Below are 23804 nucleotides of genomic sequence, written 5' to 3' on the forward strand. Positions count from 1 at the left end.
GATGGAAGTGGATTTCTTTGGCAAAGAGACCTAATTCAGTTTCAGTTGATCAATAATGGACAAAGCAGCTACACCCAAAGAAAAAACACTGGGAAATGAATGTAAACTGTTTGCATTTTTGTTTTTCTTCCCCGGTTATTTCTACCTTCTGAATCCAATTCTCCCTGTTCAACAAGAAAACTGTTTGGATCTGCACACATACATTGTATCTAGGATATACTAGGACATATTCAATATATATAGGACTGCTTGCCATCTAAGGGTGGAGGGTGGGAGGGAAAAATCAGAACAGAAGTGAGTGCAAGGGATAATGTTGTAAAAAAATTACCCTGGCATGGATTCTGTCAATAAAAAGTTACTATAATAAAAAAAATTGCAATATAGTAGTTTTGTGTATATTATATACTAGGATATCAAGTAGAGAGCAATTCTCAGAATTAAGAAGGCCTGACACTTAACTGGATGTGTGATTCTGGGCAATTTATATAATCTCTCAGAGTTCACAATTCTCTAAAACCATAAGTGGCAGAGAAGGTTCTGATCTAACTTGGCAAAGAGAATTCCTCACCTGGGATTTCTGTATACTAATAAAATCGGAATTCAGTCCTACCTCTCTTGTGTGTGTGTGTATACATATATATATGTGTATATATATATATATATATATATATATATATATATATATATATTTATCCACATATACATAAAGAATATATAAATAAGTAAATATATACATATATTAATACAAATGTATTATGTATGTGCATTTCCATTCATTTTAACAAACCTATCAATACATATATATATAGCATACACCCATATTAATACATTTCTTTTGTTTACCAAAATATGTATGTAAATTTTAAGAAATCAGAGACTATTTTCACTTTTGTTTCTATATCATCAGCACCGAGCACAATTCTTGACACAAAGCAAACAATTATTTTTAATGAACTGATTGAATAAATAATTGAAACTGCCAAAGGGAAGTCAATTGCTACTTCAAGAGTAAGAAATAAATGATGAAGCCTTTTTCCAGATAACATGCTACAGTCTTTTATATTAACCACAGTTCCACTTAAATTCTACCACTTTCTAGGCCAAGAATCTATGGGTAGGCACTGTGGTTCCAGCATGCAATTACATAAAACTTCCTATTTTGCTACTGAACACAAAATAGAAGTTCAAATAAAGGATAAAGAAAGCTTTGACTTTTCTCACTTCTGATCTGCTTCGTATTAATATGGGCAATTGAATAGGCAAGATGAGGTTGGGGGGATTTTTCTATCCCAATGGTATAGAAAAAGTATGTCAGAGAAAGGTGAACATTCTAGGATGCTAGATTCCCTAAAGTGTTCCTATCATTCAGAGATCACATCTTACAGTAACAGGTATCTCCTGCAGAGTAGCTTTAGGTACAATTCAGTACAATCATCTTCTTACCTCCTACCAGAATCTATATTTTTAAAGGAATGTGAATGGAACACTGGACACTGAATCATGGTGAAAGGGTTACTCTGAAAGGGAACACTTCTCTACTGGAGTTTGAAGGACCTCTTTATAGCCTCATAAATAGAATTCTGATTTGTATCTAGGGCAAAAGTATAAAATCAAGAATTTCATCAGTGGCTGATGAAAGGAATTTATGAGAACTGAAAATACTTTAACAATCTTTAGGAAAAAAAGGAATTATCTCCTATAATCCTTCTCTAGAAGATCTTGAGATTTCATGATACAGTAGAAAGAGCATTGCTTCTGCAATTTCATTTCAAATCTTAGCTCAGTTCTCAGTTTCTTCATCTCTAAAAAGGAGAGAATAGGATTAAATGATTTCTGGGGAACAGAAACAAGGGGAAAAGTATTATGTGCCAAGTATGTACCAGACACTACTAAGTACTTTTAAACTATTACTCATTTGATTCTCACAACTCTCCTGGAATATATGTTATTATTATCTCTTGTTTTATTTGCCCCAACTCACACAGCTGGGAAGTAATTGAAGGCCAAATCTGAATTCAGATTTCTATCTATATTTACTGTTTGACCAACCAAAGTCTAAATAGATTATCCTATGATGTGGGATTGAATACTCTTGCAATGCAAGGAAGAGATGTTCCATCTGCTTCACTCTCAAAGCATAGTAGGGTCTTAGAAATGAAAGTCTTAGATTCTATATACTTTCTCTACAACTAGAGTAATTAAAACTGAAGCTAACTACTGAAGCTAAGATCTATGAAAATATTCACTCCAATATTACATGCACATCTCAGATCTATCCATATGGTGTGACTCTCAACCACATCTTTAAATAAATTCATCTTTAGAGATAAGCTCAATATAATCAGGGCCTTGCTTTCTCTTGTAAATACAAGGTTGCCAGTGGGACAAACAGACAGTCAACTACCTCTTGTTCTGTGTGACTTGCCCATGTTCTTAGATAGTATCCTTTACTGTGGTTCTTAATCAGACTTCTTTATTTGTTATGTGTTATAACTTATTCCCACCCATAATGATTTTTCCATTGATTCTCAGCAATACTCATTAATTGGGGCTACATGAATTGTAAGCTGGTAGAATATTGATGCAATGAGTAGACCACTGGATCCAGTGGAGTCAGGAAGACCTGAGTTCAAATGCAGCTTCATACTCTAGCTGTGTGACCCTGGACAAATCACTGAAGTATTTGCGTCAGATTTCTCTGTAAAATGAGCTGGAGAAGGAATGACAAATCACTCTACTGTTTTTCCAAGAAAACCTCAGAAGTGTTCATGAAGAACCAAGCATGAGTGGAAATTACTAAACAATAAGAATAAGAATATTGGTAATAGGGGAGGGAAAAGAGAAGGGAAAAGAACAAGGGTTTACTTATTAAGGGTTTATTACAGTACCTAGGCATTGTGGTAAGTACTTTTATAAATATTATCTCCTTTGATCATCACAGCAGCCCTAGGAAGTAGATACTATTGTGATCCTTATCTTACAGCTGAAGAAACTAAGTCAGAGTTTAAATGACTTGTCCAGGCTCACCCAGCTAGAAAGTATCTGACACTGGATATGAATTCAGGTCCTCCTAACTACAGTCCCAGCTGTCTAAACATTGTGCTATCTTACTCCCTAGCTATAAAAAGCATTATTTATTGTTTAAATTTGTTTAAAAGACAAGTTTGAGGTTAAAAGAATTTTGGAATTTCCCATCCACTTATTTTACCAAGGAGAAAATTATGGGACAGATTACCAAGGAGCTCTTCTAAGAATACACAGTTAGTAGCAATCAGACCAGAAAGCGAAGTCTCCCAGATTCTTAGCTAGAGCTCACTCTGCTATCAATAATGGAGTTTCATGCTTTCTAATAACAATTTTCTGTTACTATATTTAAGAGTTTTCTGTATTTAAATATGTGATGAAAAAGCTCTGCATAAATGGTTACTTCAGTGGTTGTTACAATTTTTTCTTTCTCCCAAGTCTTTTTTGAAGTTCTTAACTAGGGTCCAGACTAGCTCTATTCTACTAGCTCTACTGGTTCATTATAGAATATAACCCTGCACAAGCAAAGCAAGAGACTTAAGGTGAAATGCTGAATTCTGAGTGAATAGATTTCTACATTGGCACAATATCTTCTGGGGTTCATTGTCAACTCCTAGGAATTGTCTGTACTTCTCTGGACTACCTTTTGCTTCTTAGAATCACAAAATCATAGATTTAGGACTGAAAGTGGTCATAGGGTTCACTATTATACTTGTGACAAAACTGAGTCCAGATGTTTGCCCATAATGACAGAGAAGAAGCAGGATTTGTACCCAGATTTGAATTCTAATTTCAGACCCAATAATTGTCCCTTAAGAAAAAAAATTGGATTATGCTTCAATACTCCCATATTTTAACTGCACAGAATCATACAATCATAAGAATCAGCACTTTAAAAGGACCTTAGAAAACATCTGGATTAAGCACAGCCCCCAAAAAGAGAGAGAAAAGTATGTTCTGCTCCTCTTCCTTTACTAAGTTTGAAGTCTATAAAATAGGGAACACCACATATAATATGAGACTTTTTTCAATATGTTGGTTGATTTTACAGATTATTCTTTTCTTTTTCTCTTTTTTTAATTTAGAAAAATTTATTTATAAAGGATTGGTCTTTGAAAGGGAACATGGATATGGAAAAAAGCCTGGATAATCTAAGATCAAGAGTAGTGATTTTTTTAAAAAATCTATTAAAAGTGAAATCATCTTGATCATCTCCTTTATTTTATATATGTAGAAAGTAAATGGCCTACTCAAGGTAACATTAGGTATAAGCAACAAAAGCATTATTCAAATCTAGTTCTACTGGCTTCAAATTCAATTCTCTTTTTATTGCACTTCTTCCCTCAGTCCTTTGGATTAATCTTCTTAAAGTTCACAGCTTAGAAAACAACCACACTCCACATTCTGGCTGCCCAACTAAACCACATCACCTTGATTCTGTTGTTATTACAATATGTTTGATTTCAAGGATGATGATAATTGCTACTTGAAACATTCCCTGCTCCACTTCTTGCCAAACATAGCTGACTTGGCAAGTTGATCAAATATTTTATTCCTACCTTTCAATCATTATTTTGCTTTTAAATCTTATTCATGCAAATTGGCAAATAGTCAACCTTCACTGAACACCACTCAAGCAAGAATACTGCCAATTCTAATTTTCAATTGAATATATTAGTGCTGTAATTAGCAATTAGCACCTCATTACATTTTAGATGTTTGGAGGGGGTATCATAAAGAAGGTCATGTCATCAAATCCAAGCACTCAACCTCTGCCAGAAGAGAAGTCTGAAAGAGAGGGTCACAAGAGGGTAGGGTAATTAGATAAGAACAGTCTAACTTTGCTTTGGAAGATTGGACAGACTCTCTGACTTTGGGTCTTTGTATATTTATATGCACCAAGATCAAATGACCTAAGTGATTAAAAAGTTTTGAATATGAGAGCTGAAGTTTCCTTTTCATGACTACTAGAAGGATAGGGGGAAGACAATGGAAAACTACCTCTTATTCAACAAGCTACAATCTGTACACCTAGAAGTTTTGGGATAGAGAAGTAAAATGCTTACCTGGTCCTCTCATTCCCATAAAAATAATTTATTTATCAGACTCTTTTCCACTTGATCTGTGAAGGAAAGAAAGAAAGGAATAACATTTTAAGTACTATTCATGTTTCAAACATTGTACAAATCCTGAGGATACAAATTAAAAAGTCAATGTTAATAGAAGAAATAATGCACAGGGGGAGTGGTAGGCAGGAAGGGGAACTTTGCTCCTGAAAGATAGAAGAGTGGTACAATGTTCATATCACTAAAGCCCTGTCAAGAAGTAGTGAGAAAATATAGCCAAATTCCTATCCTCTAGGAAAAGTAGTTAGTACTACCTTGTTTGTGTAAATTCTCTGAAACTACAAAATAAATATCCAATTTTGTTTGAAAAGAATATTTTTCAGGGCAAATAGGAAACATAGAAAATCATAAAAACACCCATTTTAAAAGGACCATATCAAACATTTAGACTAACTAAGGAATGTTTAAAAGAGAAACAAATCTAATAATCAGGTATATGGATTGATAGAGGGTATATTAATGAGTATGTAATTAGAGTAAAATGGTACAAAAAATTGATTCTATTAAAAATACTACTTTGTTACAAAAATCTAACAATGATTTTAAAATATGCAATTATTCCTTTAAAAGGGATTACAATGAATTGATTTCCACACTAGCTCAAATGGGCCTAGCCTACATATGAGACTATGTAGCATTCTAATTCTTTGCAGAGACATAAGAAAACAAGATCAATACCTCTATCACCCATAGTGAAAGAGGTAGAAGTGGAAGTGGGACAGGAACAGACAGATGGATGGAGAAACAGAGAGAGAAGGAAAAAGACAGAGACAGAGAGAGACAGACAGAGAAAGAGACAGAGACAGAAAAGAGAGAGAGAAACAGAAAGAGACATAGAGAGATACAGAGAGAGACATAGGGGAATGAAGCAGAAGCAAAAAGAGATAGGGAGAGGAAGAGCAATTAAGACAGATCCAGTAAAGCATTGGTTGGTAATGTTCTTAACTTATAGATCTGTCCATGTCTCATACTTTTCCAATTAAATAAACTTGAATGGCTCTCTATTTTCTCCAAGATAAATTATAAAAATATCTTTTTTGTCATTCAAAGTATTTCACAATCTGAATCTTTCCTATTTTTATGGAATGGATGATGAGAAACGGGCATTATAGATAGAGGGAAAGTATTAAGCAAATACTTGATCATGGGAAAATACAGGGGCTTTGGGGGAGATATTTTAACAGTTTCAGTATACAAGATGTACTGAAAATGAAGAGACAAAAGAAGCAGGCCTAATGAATTTCTGTGCTATTCCCCAAAGCCTGTCTCTTCTTATAGCATGTTTTTGCTCAAGCCCTTTCCTCTACTTGAATACCCTCATCAATCTAAATTGTTACTCTTCCATCAAGGATCAGTTCAAATCCCAATTCTTTCAAGTCCCTCCTCTAATCATTCCAATTCTGATCTCTCCTCCCTCTGAATTCCTAGAGCAATTACTGTTTACATAATTCATTTAGCAATTTACCCCTTACTGCCTTGTGACTTTTCTCAATTTGTTCTCTTGATCTCATTTTAATATTTAACATTCAACATATTTATTTCTTGTTTCTTCTATTGTACTAAAAACCTGTTAAGGCAGAAACTATAATTAAAACATTTTTCAATCATTCCTGCAGTCAAAGACTAGTTTTCTCCTTTATAATAATACAAACTCCCAACATACACATATATGATTTTTATTATTGTGTTAATTGTCTTGAAATCTTTGCATTTGTTGGTGATTTTTTTTCAAAAAGTGAAGTTGATTTGTTAATTTATTGATGTATATTCTCAATATTCTTAGTGATGCTATGTGAATACATTTAACATCTCAGACTCCAAAGAGTGGCCAAACAGTTAGGTAAAGAACTAAGAGAGCAATGTTAAGAAAATCTAGACAGGAAAGAGAATTAAGAAAATTAGAGTGGTCAAAATGTTAAATGCTAAATAGATAAAGAAAGACTTCTAGGTAAAATCATTGTAGTTAATAATTAAGAAATCATTAGAAACTTTATTTACAGAAATTTCATTTAAGTGAATAGATTAATGACTAGATTGCTAGAGGTTGAGAAAAGATTAAGAGAAGTTGGAAGAAATGGATTTAGAAGCTTCCCTCACTCATGTACTCCATCTAGGAATTTGTATAAAGAAGAAAAAATAATAGTAATGATAAATTACGGCATTGAAGTTTTCTGATTAATGAAATGGAAGGTCAAGATTGTCTCCTTAAAGGGAAAACTAAGAACTTCCTCTCTCTGGCACCCTTATGTAAAAAGATTAACTCCTTCCTAGTTCCTTTGTTTATACATGACTCTTATTCAAATTTAATCCCTTGTCCTTGCCTAGCAGATGATGGATTTCCCTTATAAGGGTCAGGTGAATGGAGCATTAAAAAAGGAAAGTTACCCAAGTCTACTACTTGTGAGAAACTTAGCAAAACTCTCCTCCTAACCAAGTATCTTTCCCCAAAAAACTGCTGACTAATTTTCCTTTACCCAGGAGAATATGTGATACTTAGAAGGTAACTTTTACATGGCTTCTTAAGGCATTAGTTTTAATCCTTCAGCATTGGTGCAGGGGATGTAAAGAGTTAAGAATGTCTTTCTTATGCAATATGGATTATTGCTCCCCACCAATTTGCTTCCTCCCACAATCATCAGTTAATGTCAATTCATCAGCCTGACTCATTTTTTGAAAGGTGTTATTTACTAAAGTAGCATCATAAAAAGAGTTTGTATAAATCCTCTTCTCTTCTCATCCTCCAAAGATAGTGTTTCACCAGTACCTAAAGAATGTAGGGAAAAGAAAACTAAATATTAAATGGAATAGAAGAGAGTGAAACACACCTATTGGAAGTCCTTTTGCTAGAATTCTCAAGGTGTTCTCATTGGGTATGTTTATAGATAGATAGATAAAGAGATACAGAGATACAGAGATAGATACATAGATACATAGATAGAGATATTTATATCTCTAGATAGATAGATATATAGAGAAAGGGGGCAGGGAAGAATCTTCTAGGATTTTTCTAGAGCATTCAATCTAATCCTTGTATTTCTCTTATCTAATCCAGTCTGTTCTTGGTCCCTGGTAGAGATCATGGAGTTAACTATTCCAGAGACATTACCAGAAAATCCAAGAGCATTCAGACCTAGGAAGTATAATACATACTCTTTTGATCAAGGATTTGGGGGTAGGGCCAGAAGAGAGAAAAAAAGGAGATGAATCTAGGATGTTCTACTGGTTCCTCCTTGGTAGGAGGCAGAGGGTACACTGTCTACTGGCTTAGTTCTCATTTTGAATGTCCCTCCAAGCTGTCAAATGTTTGAATCACCAATGGCAACTAACATAATAATTTTATACAAGCCCAGATAGCATGGCTAAGACTCTCAACCAATTAGAACCTATTTCTTGTCATACTAAAGATGTCCAGGCTTTCTTCATACCTAATAAATAACCAAAATGTGTTCATATTCAATAAAAATAACAGACTTAACATCTTATCACTTAATTTATTAGGGGAAGGAATAATTTGATTTATTTACTCCAATGAGTCCTTAGTCTTACTCCTGGTTTTAAGGAGTGATAATATTTATCAACATAATGTTTTTGTTCATTTCAAACCCATATATGTCAAAAGATATCAGCAAATTAAGAAAAACTTATTCCTTATTATTGTTCTGTAAGAAATGACCAACAGGATAATTTCAGAAAGGCCTGGAGAGACTTACACGAACTGATGCTGAGTGAAATGAGCAGGACCAGGAGATCATTATATACTTCAACAACAATACTATATGATGACCAGTTCTGATGGACCAGACCGGAGCAGTAATGAACTGAACCAGCTATGCCCAGAAAAAGAACTCTGGGAGATGACTAAAAACCATTACATTGAATTCCCAATCCCTATATTTATGCCCACCTCCATTTTTGATTTCCTTCACAAGTTAATTGTACAATATTTCAGAGTCTGATTCTTTTTGTACAGCAAAATAACGTTTTGGTCATGTATACTTATTGTGTATCTAATTTATATTTTAATATATTAAAAAAAAAGAAAAATTTATTCCTATATGTATGGAACTGATTATAATTTCACTTTCAATCACATAGTGAGTAAAATATACATGTAAAAATCAATAATGGACTGAATTCATCACAGTTTTATCTTAATACTAGATTTTAGTGACTAGATGAAGATAAATTCAAAATGTAAACTTTAATAAAACAGATCAACCAGCAAATATCTATTAAAACCCTATTATGTAATCAGGTACTTTGTTAGATATTAGGAGTACAACTGTAAAAAGTGATCTCCATTTATAAGGAATATCCATTCTACTAGGGGAGACAAGGATGTAAAATATATGCATCATAAATATAAAGGTAATACATAGATTTTAATTTTCCCAGCAATATGATATGGAAGTTTAAAATGTTAATGTTATCTTGAGTTTCATTAAGAGATTAGTTTCCAGGAATAAGGATACAAGTTGGTTTAGAAGGGAGGACCCTAGCAATTAGGAAAACAGGAAAAGATTCATGCAGATCATATTTGACCTCCATCTTAAAGGAAAAGAAGAATACCATGAAGCAGAGATAAAAACAAAATAAATTCCAGGCATCTACCCAATGCAAAGGAACAAATGTGGGAGATAATTGAGAAACAGAAAGGTTTGGTATTTTTGTACCCACTCCTACACTCTTATATAAACACAGAGAGAGAGAGACAGACAGACAGAGAAAAAGAGAGAGAAAGAGAGAGAGAGAGAGAGAAAAAGAGACGCTTTTAAATATTAACCCTAGAATGTACACAGTGCCACCTGGAGACATCTGACCTAATTGCAATACTAGTTGAAAGTATATAAACTCTAGGGGGTCAAATCAATAAATGGACTTCTTTGACAGGATCATGCCTAGCTGTTGTATTTTCATATCCATACTCATCCTATCATTGGCGCTGGTCTCCAACAACATTGGGAGAGGAAAATCAGAGCAAAAGGGAAAAGCCATGGGAGAGAGAAAAAAAAAAAAAAACAAACAGAAAAAATGAATATGGCATGTGATGATTTACACTCACTCTCATTAGTTCTTTTTTCTGGATGCAGATATCATTTTCTGTCCAAAGACTATTGGAATAGGTTTGGATCACTGAACCACTGAGAAGAAGCAGGTGATTCATAGTGATCATTGCATTTTTGCTGCAATTATGTCCAATGTATGCTTGTTATGCTCAGCAACAGTTTATGTAAATCTTTTCAGATCTTTCTAAAATCAACTCGTTCATCATTTTTATAGAACAATAAGATTCTATTACCATCGAGTATCACAATTTGTTCAGTATTCCCCAATTGATGGAAATTCTACTCATTTTCCAGTTCTTTGCTACCACAAAAGAGTTGCTACAAACATTTTTGCACATCCCTTTAATACAGGGATACAGACCCAGCAATGGCACTGCTGGGTTGAAGGATGTGAACAGTTATATAGCCCTTTGGACATAATTCCAAATTGCTCTCCAGAACAGTTAGATTGTTTCACAATTCCACCAGTAATGCATTACTGTCCCAGTTTTTTCCAAATCCCCTTCAATATTTATCATTATCTTTTCCTGTCATTTAGACACTTTAAGAAATGTGAGGTGATACCTCAGAGTTGTTTTAATTTGCATTTCTTTAATCAATAGTGATTTAGAACATTTTTACATATAACTATAAATGGCTTTAATTTCATCATCTAAAAATTGTCTGTTCATACTCATTGACCATTTATCAATTGGCAAATGATTTGTATAAATTTAAGAAAGTTCTTTAATTACTTTAGAAATAAGACTTTTATCAGAAACACTGGCAGTTAAGATTTTTCTTAGCTTTGTACTTCCCTTTAATTTTGTTTCTGTTTGGTTTGTCTAGAACTGTAATGGGCTGAAGCTTGAGTTGATGCACTGAGGTCCCAAGCACATGACGCTAAATAGTAATTGGACCATACTCTATTAATATATATGCTTGGAGAAAGAATGGCCCCCGCCCACTCTTTGTGCAAGTCCTGATGTGTTATATAGGAAATGATGACTTTGATAGGTGGAGGCAGTGGGGCAGAGAGAGAAGCAGAAAGAGACTGCTGGCTGGCTTCTTGTCGCAGCTGCCCATATTGCTATCACAATCCCCCTTCACCTCAAAAAGAATAAAGACTGAAGATTTTCCCTTAACCTGAATTCCTGACTCTGGCTAATTTTAAAATACGCGGTCATCATATAGAACCTTTTTAATTTAATGTAACCAAAGTTGTCCACTTTGCCTTTCATAACGTTCTCTAACTCTTCTTTGGTCATATATTGCTTTCTTCTCCAAAGATCTGATAGGTAAATTATCCTGTGCTTTCCCAATTTGTATATGGTATTATCCTTTATACCCAAATCATATACCCATTTTGACCTTATTTAGGTACTGGGTCTATGACAAGTTTCTGACATTATTTTCTAGTTTTCCCAACCATTTTACAAATAATCAGTTTTTATTTTAGAAGCTGGAATTTAGTTATTTATCAAATACTAGATTACTAAATGCTTTGATGATTGTGTTGTATGAATCTAATCTATACCACTGATTCAACATTCTATTTCTTAGCCAGTACCAAATGTTTCTGATGACTGCTGCTTTGTTATATAGTCTTAAGTTTAGTATTGATAAGCTACCATGGTTTTTATTTTTTTCGTTAATCCCCCAATATTCTTGATGTTTTATTCTTCCAGATGAATTTTCCTTAAATGGAATTTTTCTCTGTATCTCTTGCTGTTGGATTTTGTTAGTGATGTATAAAAATGCTAATGATTTTTGTGGATTTATTTTGTATCCTACAACTTTGCTAAAGTTGTGGGTTATTTCTAACAGTTTTTTAGTTCATTTTCTAGGGTTCTCTAAGTATACCATCGTATCATCTGCAAAGAGTGATAATTTTCTCATTACCTACTCTAATTCCTTTTTTCTTTTTTTCTTCTCTTATTGCCAAAGATACCATTTCTAATACAATATTGAACAGTAATGATGACAGTAGGCAATCTAGTTTCATCCCTGATCTTATTGGGAATGGTTCCAGTCAATCCCAATTACATATGATGCTTGCTGACGGTTTTAAATAAATGCTAATGACTATTTTAAGTAAAAGTCCATTTATTCTTATACTCTCTAGTGTTTTTAATAGGAATGGATGTTGGATTTTATCAAATGCTTTTTCTGCAACTATTGAGATAATTATATGGTTTTTGCTAATTTGGTTATTGATACAGTCAATTGTGCTAAGAGTTTTCCTAATATCAAACCAGTTCTGCATTCCTGGTATAAATCCTACTGGGTTATGGTGTACTATCCTGTGGATGATTTACTATAATCTCTTTGCTAATATATATATATAAAATATATATATATATATATATATATATATATATATAGCATCAATATTCATTAGGGAAATTGGTCTATAATTTTCTTCCTCTGTTTTCATCCTTCCTGGTTAAGGTATCAATACCATGCTTATGTCATAAAAAGAGTTTAGTAGAAATCCTTCTTTCCCTATTTTTTCAAATAGTTTATATAGTATTGGAGTTATTGTTCTTTAAATGTTTGGTAGAATTCACATGGCCCTGGAGATATTTTCTTAAGGAGATGATTATTAGCTTGTTCTATTTCTTTTTCTAAAATGGGACTATTTAAGTAATTCATTTCCTCTTTTGTTAATCTAGGTGATCTATATTTTTGTAGGTTCCTCCATTTCACTTAAGTTATCAAATTTATTGGCATAAAGTTGGGCAAAATAGCTCCTAATTATTGTTCTAATTTCCTCTTTATTGGCAGAAAGTTCTCCCTTTTCATTTTTAAGACTAACAATTTGATTTTCCTCTTTCCAATCAAATTAACTAAAGGTTTATTTATTTTGTTGGCTTTTTCATAAAGCCAACTCTTAGTTTTATTTATTAATTCAATAGGTTTTTTTATTTTCAATTTTATTAGTCTCCTTTCATTTTTAGGATTTCAAGTTTGGTATTTGATTGGGGGAGTAATTTCTTCTTTTTCTAGCTTTTTTAGTTGCTACCCCAATTCACATATCTAGAGATATAAATTTTCCCCTAATAACTGCCTCAACTGCATCCCTCATATTTTAGTGTGTTGTCTCCTTATTGCCATTCTCTTGGATGAAGTATTAATTCTGTCTATGACTTGCTGTTTTACCCATTCATTCTTTAGGATCAGATTATTTAGTTTCCAATTACTTTTGGTCTATTTTCCCTTGGCCTTTTATTGAATGTAATTATAATTTCATCATGATCAAGGAAAAGATGCATTTACTATTTCTGCCTTTCTGATTTGATTTGAGATCTTTATGTCCTAATATATGTTCATTTTTTATACAGGTTCCATGAACTGCTAAGAAGAAAGTGTATTTCTTTCTGTCTCCATTCAATTTTCTCCAAAGATCTATCTTGCCTAAATTTTCTAGTATTCTATTTACCTCCTTAACTTCTTTTTCATTTATTTTGTGGTTCAATTTATCTAGTTTTGAGAGAGCAAGGTTGAGATCTCCCACTATTAAAGTTTAAGTGTCTATTTCTTCTTGCAGATCTCTTAACTTCTCCTTTAGAAATTTCCATGCTATACCACTTGGTGTATATATGTTCAGTTTGATATTGCTTTATTATCTATGATACCATTTACCAAGATATAGTTTCCTTCCTTATCTCTTTTAATTAGATCAATTTTTGCTTTTGCTTGATCTGATATCAGGATGGCTACCCCTGCTTTTTTAATTTCACCTGAAGCACCAGAGATTCTGCTCCAGCCTTTTACCTTTACTCTGTATGTATCACTCAGCTTCAAATGTGTTTCTTGTAAACAACATATTGTAGGATGCTGGCTTTTAATCCAGTCTGCTATCTGCTTCTGTTTATGGGAGAGTTCACCCCATTAACATTTACAGTTAAAACTACTAATTCTGTATTTACTGCAGATCTTATTAACCCAAAATTATGCTTTTCTCTTTCCTTTTCTTTTTTCCCTCCTCCCCAGTATTTTATTTATGTTCACCACTTGCCAAAGCATTCCTGCCTCTTTTTGTCCCCTCCCCCTTTCTTATACTTTTTTCTTACTATTTCTGTTTTGTATTCTATTAGCCTACCCTTCCCTTTTCCTTTTTCCCCTCCCACTTTCTTATAAGGTGAGAAAAAATTTTTTGTGAAACCAAATATGTCTAATAGTCTCTTTTTGAGCCAAATCTGATGAAAGAAAGATTTACACAATGTTCATTCCCCTCTCTTTTTCCCTCAATTATAATAGACTTTATTTGCCTCTTCATGAGATGTAATTTCCCTCATTTTACCTCCACTTTCCCATTTTTCCAGTACAATCCCCTTTCCACCTCTACTTTCTTTTTTATAACAATAAAATCAAATTATACATATACTCTCTATGTATACCCATAACAGGAAAACAGTTCTCAAAAGTTCTTTTTTACCTTTTTATGCTTCTCTTGAGTTCTGTATTTGGAGGTCAAATTTTTTGTTTAGCTCTAGGCTTTTCATCAGAAATAAATGGAATTCACCTGTTTTATTGAATGTCCATCTTTTCCCTGAAAGAAAATTCTCAGTTTAGTGGGATAATATATTCGTGGCTATATTCCAAGTTCCTTTGCCTTTTAAAATATCAGATTCCAGGCCCTTTGATCCTTGAAGGTGGAAGCTGCTAAGTCCTGGGTAATCCTTCTTGTGGCTCCTTTGTATTTAAATTGTTTCCTTCTGGCCAGTTGCAATATTTTTTCTTTGGTCCAATAGTTCTGAAATTTAGGCATAATATTTCTTGGAGTTTTAATTTTGGGGTCTCTTTCAGGAGGTGTTCGGTGAATTCTTTCAATGGCTATTTTACTTTCTGATTCTAGGTCATCAGGGAAATTCTCTTTGAAGTTTTCCTGAAAAATAATGTCTAGGCTCCATTTTTTTCCCATAATGGTTTTCAGGAAGTCCAATAATCCTTAGATTGTCTCTCCTAGGTCTATTTTCCAGCTCAATTGTTTTCCCAAGTAGGTAGTTTACATTTTCTTCTAATTTTTCATTTTTTTTTGTTTTGCTTGATTGATTCTTATTATCTCATTGAGTCATTCATTTCCATTTGTTCAGTTCTGAGTTTTAGTGAATTATTTTCTTCATTTACTTTTTTTAGTTCTTTTTGTATTTGCCCAATTGAATTTTTAAATGAGTTGTTTTGTTCTATGGATTTTTTCCCATTTCACAAATTCTGTTTTTTAAAGAGTTGTTTTCTTTTTCTATTTCACAAATTTTGTTTTTTCAGGGAGTTGCTTTCTTTTTTCCATTTTGTCAAATCTAATTTTTAAGGAGTTATATGCTTTTTCCATTTCACTGCATTTTGTAATGAATTTTCTTCAAATAATTTCTGTGTTTCATTTTCCAAACACTCTTGCAAAGTTCTTATTTCCTTTCCCCATTTTTTTCTAGCTCCCTTTTAAGATACTTTTTAATTTCTTCTAGGAGAGCCTTGTGTGATGGGGATCAATTTATATCACCCTTTGGGGCTTCATCTGGAAACGATCTGCTTTTAGTTTCCTCGGAGTTTGAAATCTGTTCTCTTTCACCATAAAAATTATCTATGGTCAGAGTTCTTTTTTTTTCTTTTTTACTCATTAAAAAAAAGTTGTGATTTCCTTTTAGGTCAAGGGAGATTGTCCAATCTTTCTCTACAAGTCACAATAGTTGCATTGAGTCAGTGCTAACTCATGTCTGATGATGGGTGGATGTGGTCTGGTCTGATGAAATTTTGTCATTTCGGGGTTCACTATTTACCTGTTGGGTTTGTGTTGGGTGTTTTATAACTTCCCTGCTGATTTACTGGCTTGCAACCAACTGTTGTTGTACATTCCTTCCCATAGATTCTCCAGCATGTGGAGCCCACACTGACTTAATTGTATGTACTGCCTGCACTTCACATCTGTGCTCAGCCTGCTTGCATTTGGCCTGCCTCTCTCTGTGCCCAATCTAACCAGGCCTTTTCTGAAGATCTTCAAAATTATCTTCTGCTGGTAATTTGTTACCCTCCCCAACAGTGTAACCCTGGCAGCATTTTCTGCCAGTCCAAAACTAATTCATAGACTAGATTTGCTCGTTAGTCTGAGGATCATGAAAAAAGTCAGAAAAAAGTCTTTCTTTTCTGCCATCTTGACTCCATCCCCTCCTAGATGAATTTTCTTATTATGTTTTCTGGTTCTATAAAATTATTTTTTGGCAGTTTGAATGATACAGCACTGAAAATATAGATCAATTTAGGTAATTGCCATTTTTATGATATTAGCCTGGCCTACTCATGAGCAATTGATAATTTTCCAATTGTTTAGATCTGATTTTATTTGTGTGAGAAGTGCTTTGTAATTGTGTTCATATAATTCTTAGATTTACTTGACAGGTAGACCCCAGGTATTTTATTTGATCTACAGTAATTCTAAATGGAATTTGTTTTTTCTATCTCTTGCTGATGGACTTCACCATTAATATATAGAAAAGCTAAAGATTTGTGGGGGGTGGAGAGGAACGGGGAGTTAAATCCTGCAACTTTGCTAAAGCTATGAACTGTTTACAGTAGGTTTCTGAATGATTTTCTAGGATTTTCTCAGTATATCATCATCATCTGCAAAGAGTGATAATTTTATTTTTTCATTGCCTATTCTAATTCTTTAAATATATTTTTCTTTTCTTATTGCTAAAGCCATATTTCTAGTACAATGTTGAATGATCTTATTGGGAATGTGTCCAGCTTCTCTCCATTATAAATAATGTTTGCTGTAGGTTTTTAGATAGATACTACTTATAATTTTAAGGAAAACTCCCTTTATTCCTATGTTCTCTAGTGTTTTTTTTTTAATAGGAATTCTTGCTGTATTTTTGTCAAAAGCTTTTTCCTCAACTGGAAACTGAGTGGATGCCCATCAATTGGAGAATGGCTGAATAAATTGTAGTATATGAATATTTTGGAATATTATGGTTTGGTAAGAAATGACCAGCAGGAGGATTTCAGAAAGGCCTGGAGAGACTTGCATGAACTGATGCTGAATGAAATGAGCAGGACCAGGAAATCATTATATACTTCAACAACAATACTATATGATAATGAATTCTGATGGACATGGCCCTCTTCAACAGTGAGAGGAACCAAATCAGCTCCAATAGAGCAGTAATGAATTGAACCAGCTACACCCAGTGAAAGATCTCTGAGAAATGACTATGAACCATTACATAGAATTCCCAATCCCTCTATTTTTGTCCACCTGCATTTTTGATTTCCTTCACAGGCTAATACACTATTTCAAATTCCCATTCTTTTTGTACAGCAAAATAACTATTAGGACATGTATGCTTATATTGTATTTAATTTATACTTTAACATACTTAACATGTATTGGTCTACCTGCCATCGGGAGGAGGGGATGGGGGGAAAGAGGGGAAAAATTGGAACAAAAGGTTTGGCAATTGTCAATGCTGTAAAATTACCCATGCATATAACTTGTAAATTAAAAAGCTATAATAAAAAAATTTAAAAATTAAAAAAAGCTTTTTCTGCATCTATTCAGATTATAATGTGATTTCTATTTTTTTTTATATATATGGTCAATTATGGTAACAGTTTTCCTGATATTGAACCAGCCCTGCACTCCTAGTACAAATCCCACTGGGTCATAGTGTATCCTGATGATAAATTGCTCTATTCTCATTGTTAATATTTTATTTAAAAATTTGCATCAATATTCACTAAGGAGATAATTCTATAATTTTCTTTCTCTGTTTTGGCTCTTCCTGATTAAATATCAGTACTGTATTTGTATCATAGAGGGAATTTAGTAGTTACTTCTTCACCTATATTTCCAAATAGTTTACATAGTATTAGAATAAATTGTTCTTTAAATGTTTGGTAGAATTCACTTGTGAATCCATCTGGCTCTGGAGATATTTTTCTTAGAGAATTCATTAATGTCTTGTTCAATTTCTTTTTTCTAAAATGAGATTATTTAAATCATTTATTTCCTGTTCTGTTAATCTGGGAGATTAATATTTTTGTTAAGTATTTATCCATTTCAATTAGATTGTCAGATTTGCTACTATACAATTGGTCAAAATACATCCCAAATTGCTTTAATTTCTTTTTCATTGGTGATGCTTTTCATTTTTGATGCTGTTGATTTGTTTTTCTAATCAAATTATTAAAAATTTTATTTATTTTGTTGATTTTTTCATAAATTTGACCCCTAATTGTATTTATTATTTCAATAGTTTTCTTAGTTTCACTTTTATTAATGTCTCTTTTGAGTTTCAGAATTTCTAATTTTGGATTTATTTGGGGGTTTTCATTTTACATGGGTTAAATCCAGTCAGGTCTTTCTTTAGATATGGGGGTGGTATCAGTGAGACCCCTATTCTACCTCAAGTCTTCTTGATTTTTCATGAGTCTGTGTTTGTCCTGAGGCCAAATTTATTCTATTTTGGGAAGAAATCAGGAAAGTTTGAAATTTACCAACTTACTCTTCTATATTCCCAGAATCCTCCATCTCTACATTACTTTCTACCAAGAAAATCTAGCTAGCTTAATGGGGAATAGACAGTATACTTATGTTATTTACAGGTGACTAAAATCTGGAAGGGGTAGTTAGCATATTGACCCATTACATTAAAAAAAAAACACTGACAGGTCAGTACTTTGAACTAAATTTAATAAGCTAAGATTTTATAAGGAAAAATAGAAGTTATGATAACTGAGTTCAGGAATTTTACATTAGAATCATAAGATTTTGTTTCATAATCATTTTTTTAAGAAACTGAGGAATTTTAAGAACTCCTAGTTGAGTAGGAGTTCAATATGATGAGGAAGCCCAAACAGCTATTGTTGTGTTGGGCAGCATTAAGAGATTAGCTTACAGAAATAAAGAATATATCTCTACTCTACATTGGTTAGTTCACAGTCAAGGACAATAATCAATTCTGGACATTACAGCTAAGAAAGGATCATAAATTGTAAAGTTTCTGGAGGAGGATAACTAGGGCAATGAATGTCTTTAACTTCACATACTATAAGGACTGGTTAGGAATTGATGGAGGAAAAATGGTGGTGGAATTAGGGAGAGTGTAAACAAGATAATTGTCTTCAGGTATTTAAAGGATTTTCTTTTGAATAAAAAATTAATTTTCTTCTGTCTAGCCCCAAAGGGAAAAACCAGAAGCAATGAGTGGAAGTCATAAAGAGGTTAATTTAGGCTACATTTCAGAATATATTAATAATTATAGTATATATATGTATATTAATAATTATCAAAAGTAGAATGGAATTCTTTAGGAAGCAATGATTTCAACTTCAGTTAAGGACTTCAAGTAGTGGCTATTTGCTGGGGATGTTGCAAGAAGGAATTATTTTCTGTTATATGTTGTACTAGAAGACTTCTGATATCCCTTTTGACTAACATTCTATGAGATTCCTCTTTCTGGAATGAACTCCATTGGCCTATTCAATGTGCCATTTACCAAGTAACCATTATATTTCCCGACTTATTTTGTTTGTTCTTGTTTGATATTGAAACTAGGCTCTAGGGATAGTCACAGTTAACATGTAAGTAAAACACACACAAAAAAGCAAAATCTCTCACAAATAAAATCCTAGAACACCATCAACTTGAGTAATAACCACCTGTCTGTTTTTGGGTTATATTCAGTGATTTGCCTTTTTCACTAATTTGTAATCATTACAGTAGAACACATTGGGGAAAATTACAGATGGGCTTTAAAACATTACCTCTCAAAGCAAAATTATAGAAAACAAAATTCACTTTCCCAAGATTGTAATAATAAAAGATGAATACTCACTACTATGAATATTTAATAAAAAAGATATGCATTCTTATATATACAGAACAGACTACTAACCTTACTTTTCTCATTTTGTTTTGTTTCCAAATGCATTACTAGAAGAATTCCTAAAAGTAGTGAAAACAAAAACAAATGGAGAACTTCCTGCAAAGATTTTTATCCCCCAAATGACTTTTGTGTAAAAATTCTGCAAAGAAAACTTCAGTCAAGCAAAATAAAAAAATTAAAGAACTTGAATAATTGAAAATTATAATAAGTATTAATATAGGACATATTGTTAGTCATGTTCATTTTATAGATTAAACTTTTCATTTTTTTTCCCCATCCTGAGATAATGCTATTAATCTATCCTCATCAGTAGGACATAGGCTCTGAACTCTTTTTCTAGGAATAACAAGAGATTTACAGTGATCTACATATAACTTCCATTCCAGTATTTTTTCCAAGACATTCTATGACAAGGTGACTGTGAAGTTTATTTATGACTTATGAAAATAATAATACCATTGATTGGAGAATGGTTGAATAAGTTATAGCACAGGTAAGCACAATAAAATATTATTGTACTTTAAGAAATGAAGAATATAAGATATTCAGAAAACTATGAGAAAAGGCATTAAATGACATAAACAAAATCTAGAACATAGTATAAGGCAGGGCTTCTTAAACTTTTGACAATCACATCTTTTTTGCCCAAGAAAATTTTATATAACCTTAAATATAGATATGTATATTTAAAAGTATATAAATCAAATACTTATTGATAATAAATCATAACATTGTGACTCTCACCTTCAGTAATATGGTCCTTTATGGGGTTGCAACCCAAAGTTTAAACAGCTTTGACATAAACAATGATGTGTATTAAATAACTCTTAAAGGCAGATGGATTCTGATTTAATCTATGTATCAGACTTGGTCCAAGAAAACATTATAAGGAGACGTACCTCCTTCACCTTTGCAGAAAGATAGAATTGAAAAATGTGGCATACAAATAAATACAATCACTGTGCAGATTGGTTTTGCTTTTCTGTCATACTTTGCTACTACCCAAAGTTCAATGGGGGAAATAAAAATTGTTGAAAATAGCTGTTGTAGGGGCGGAGCCAAGATGACGGAGAAGGCACACGCTACTTTCTAAGCTCTTCTCTTACCCTCTCTATCAATATTATATCGAGCCTCAAAAATAATCTTGACTGCTACAGTTCGTAAAGATAAGAAGTAAAACAACTCACCAGCCGAAGAAAATCTGCAGTCTTGCCAAAAAAGGCTGGTTCCGGGACCAGGGGGGAGATCAGCGTAGACTAGGACAAAAATTAGGTTCCGAGGAGAGCCTCAAACCGAAAGTGAAAGCACAGATCTCAGCACAAGCCCGCAGTAAGGGGCTTTTCCTTGGGGCAGTTGCGATCCTGCACTGCAGGAGGAAACAGCCCGGGTTAGCCTCCAATCTGCGCAGTGGGGGGCTCGGCTTAGGACCACAGAGCTTTCCCAGGGCCGATTTGCATCAGAGACACTGGGGCAGTCTGTGGTCAGCTGCTAATACTCACAGTCCCACAAGAGGCTCCGGCCTGGGGCAGTGACACTTTCACCCCTTAGTCTCTAGCCTAGGGCAATCGCTAACCTACACAGCCCTACTGGGCACCAAAACTCGGCCGTGGGAAACCACTTCCTGGGGGAAAGAAAAACTCTCACTCTACACTCCCATACCTCAAGAGAAAATTTACATCTCTCCCTTTCTCAAAAAGCTTAACCCCCCCCCAGAAACATACCCTAAAATTTAAAACATAAAAAAAATAAAAAAAACAACAACATTTACAGAAAAAACATCCAAAACCGAAAAACCCCAAACAAAAAGATAAACTATCCTCCTTTACAAAAACCCCTGAAAAAACCAAAAAGAAAAAAAAAAAAAAAAGAAAAAAACCCACAAAAGAAACAACCCCAAAAAATTAAAAAAAACCCCAAAAAGAAAAAAAAATTGGTAAAAAAAAAAAAACCACCAAAAACAATTTTATGAAAAACAAAAACCCAAAAAGAAAATCTTGAAAAAAAAAAAAAACACTAAAAAAAAAATAGAAAAAGAAAAAACCACAAACAAAAAAAACATTTAAAAACCAAACCCCAAACAAAAAAAAAAAAAAAAACTAAAAAAAAAAAATTCAAAAAAAAAACCAAAACAAAAGAAAAACAAATTCGAAAACAAAATCAATCAAAAAAAAACAAAAAAACAAACTGAAAAAAACCAAAATTATCTACCAAACAAACTTGAAAAAAAATCTAGAAAAATCCCAAAAATTTAAACTTTCAAAAAACAAGAAAAAAAACCAAATACTATTTTACAAAAAACCCCAAATTTAAAACAAAATAAAAGAAAAAAATTCTCCCAACACCTTAAAAAAAACCAAAAAAAAAAACCCAAAAATTTTGCCCAAATTTAAAAACCAAATCAACCCGCCCCAAAAAACAAAATCACCAAAAACACCCCCTCCCCGCCCCAAAAAACACCAACCAAATTTCAAAAAACAAAATGCAAAAAAACACACTTTTAACATTTCTTCCAGAAAAATGAATTTAAAAACAAAAACCCATTTTTTAAAAAAAACCAAAACAAAAAAAAAAGTCTCAAACCAAAACTCAAAAATCAAAAAAAAAACTCTTGAAAAATGACGAAAATACAAAAAAAAACCATAAATGAACAAAAAAAATGAAAAAATGAAAAAAAAGAAAAAAAAAACCACTCCCACAAAAAAAGAAAATCATATCAAAAAAAAGAAAATTCACTCTCATCAAGTACCAAAAAAAAAAAAAACATTTAAAAAAAACCTCCCCCCCTCATAAAAAAGAAAAAAAAAAAAAAAAAAATAAGAAAAGGGAAAAATTAAAAAAAATCTAAAAAAAAATCATAAAAAATTCAAAAAAAAAACAAAAAAAAAACAAAAAATTAAAAAATAGAAAACCAAATTTAATACAACCCTAAAAAAAAGAATCTCCCCAAAAAACAAAAACAAACAAAAATCAAAACACAACCTTTTTTTACAAAAACACATTTAAAAAGGGAAATAAAATAAATAAAAGGCCAAACATTACTTCAATGAAGTCAAAAAAATGCATCCTTATCTCAATCAACAAAACAAAATTACTAATTAAAAAAAAAAGGTAACACATCCTCAAAAACACATAAACAACAAAACAATCAATATTCTTTGCACCGGGGCATCCAACTTCCTAAAGGGAAGTTAAAGAAGCAAAAAAAAAAAAAATCCCAAAAGGGAATTCAACCTTGCACCTCAAATTAACAAACCACAAAAAAAAAGAAAAAAATTGAAAAAATAAAGAAAAAAGGTATTTAAAATCTTTAGAAAAGAAAAAAAGAAAAAAACTTTCCTCACATTCTAAAACCTATTCAAAAAGACCATATAAATAAAAACCCAAAAAAATCAAAAAACAAAAGAATCTTTCTTTTCAAATGCAATAAAAACACATTCAACAAAAAAGGGTAAAACCAAAAAATTGAAACAAAAATCCTATCAAAAAAGGGTAAACAATAAATACAATTAAAACACCCAAATAAACAATATGAAAACTCATAAAAAAGGGCGCAAAAACGGGAGAAATTTTAACCGGGCTTACCCAAAAAAACAAAAAAAAAAAAATTGGGTAAAAAAAACAAAAAAACCAAATTAAAAACCCCATCAAAACAAAGTTTAAAATAAAAAGTAAAAAATAAAAAAAAATAAACAATTAAAAAACAAATTTTCTATAAAAAAACC

The sequence above is a fragment of the Sarcophilus harrisii genome, chromosome 4 (assembly GCF_902635505.1).
Source record: "Sarcophilus harrisii chromosome 4, mSarHar1.11, whole genome shotgun sequence".
In the NCBI taxonomy this organism is placed as follows: Eukaryota; Metazoa; Chordata; class Mammalia; order Dasyuromorphia; family Dasyuridae; genus Sarcophilus; species Sarcophilus harrisii.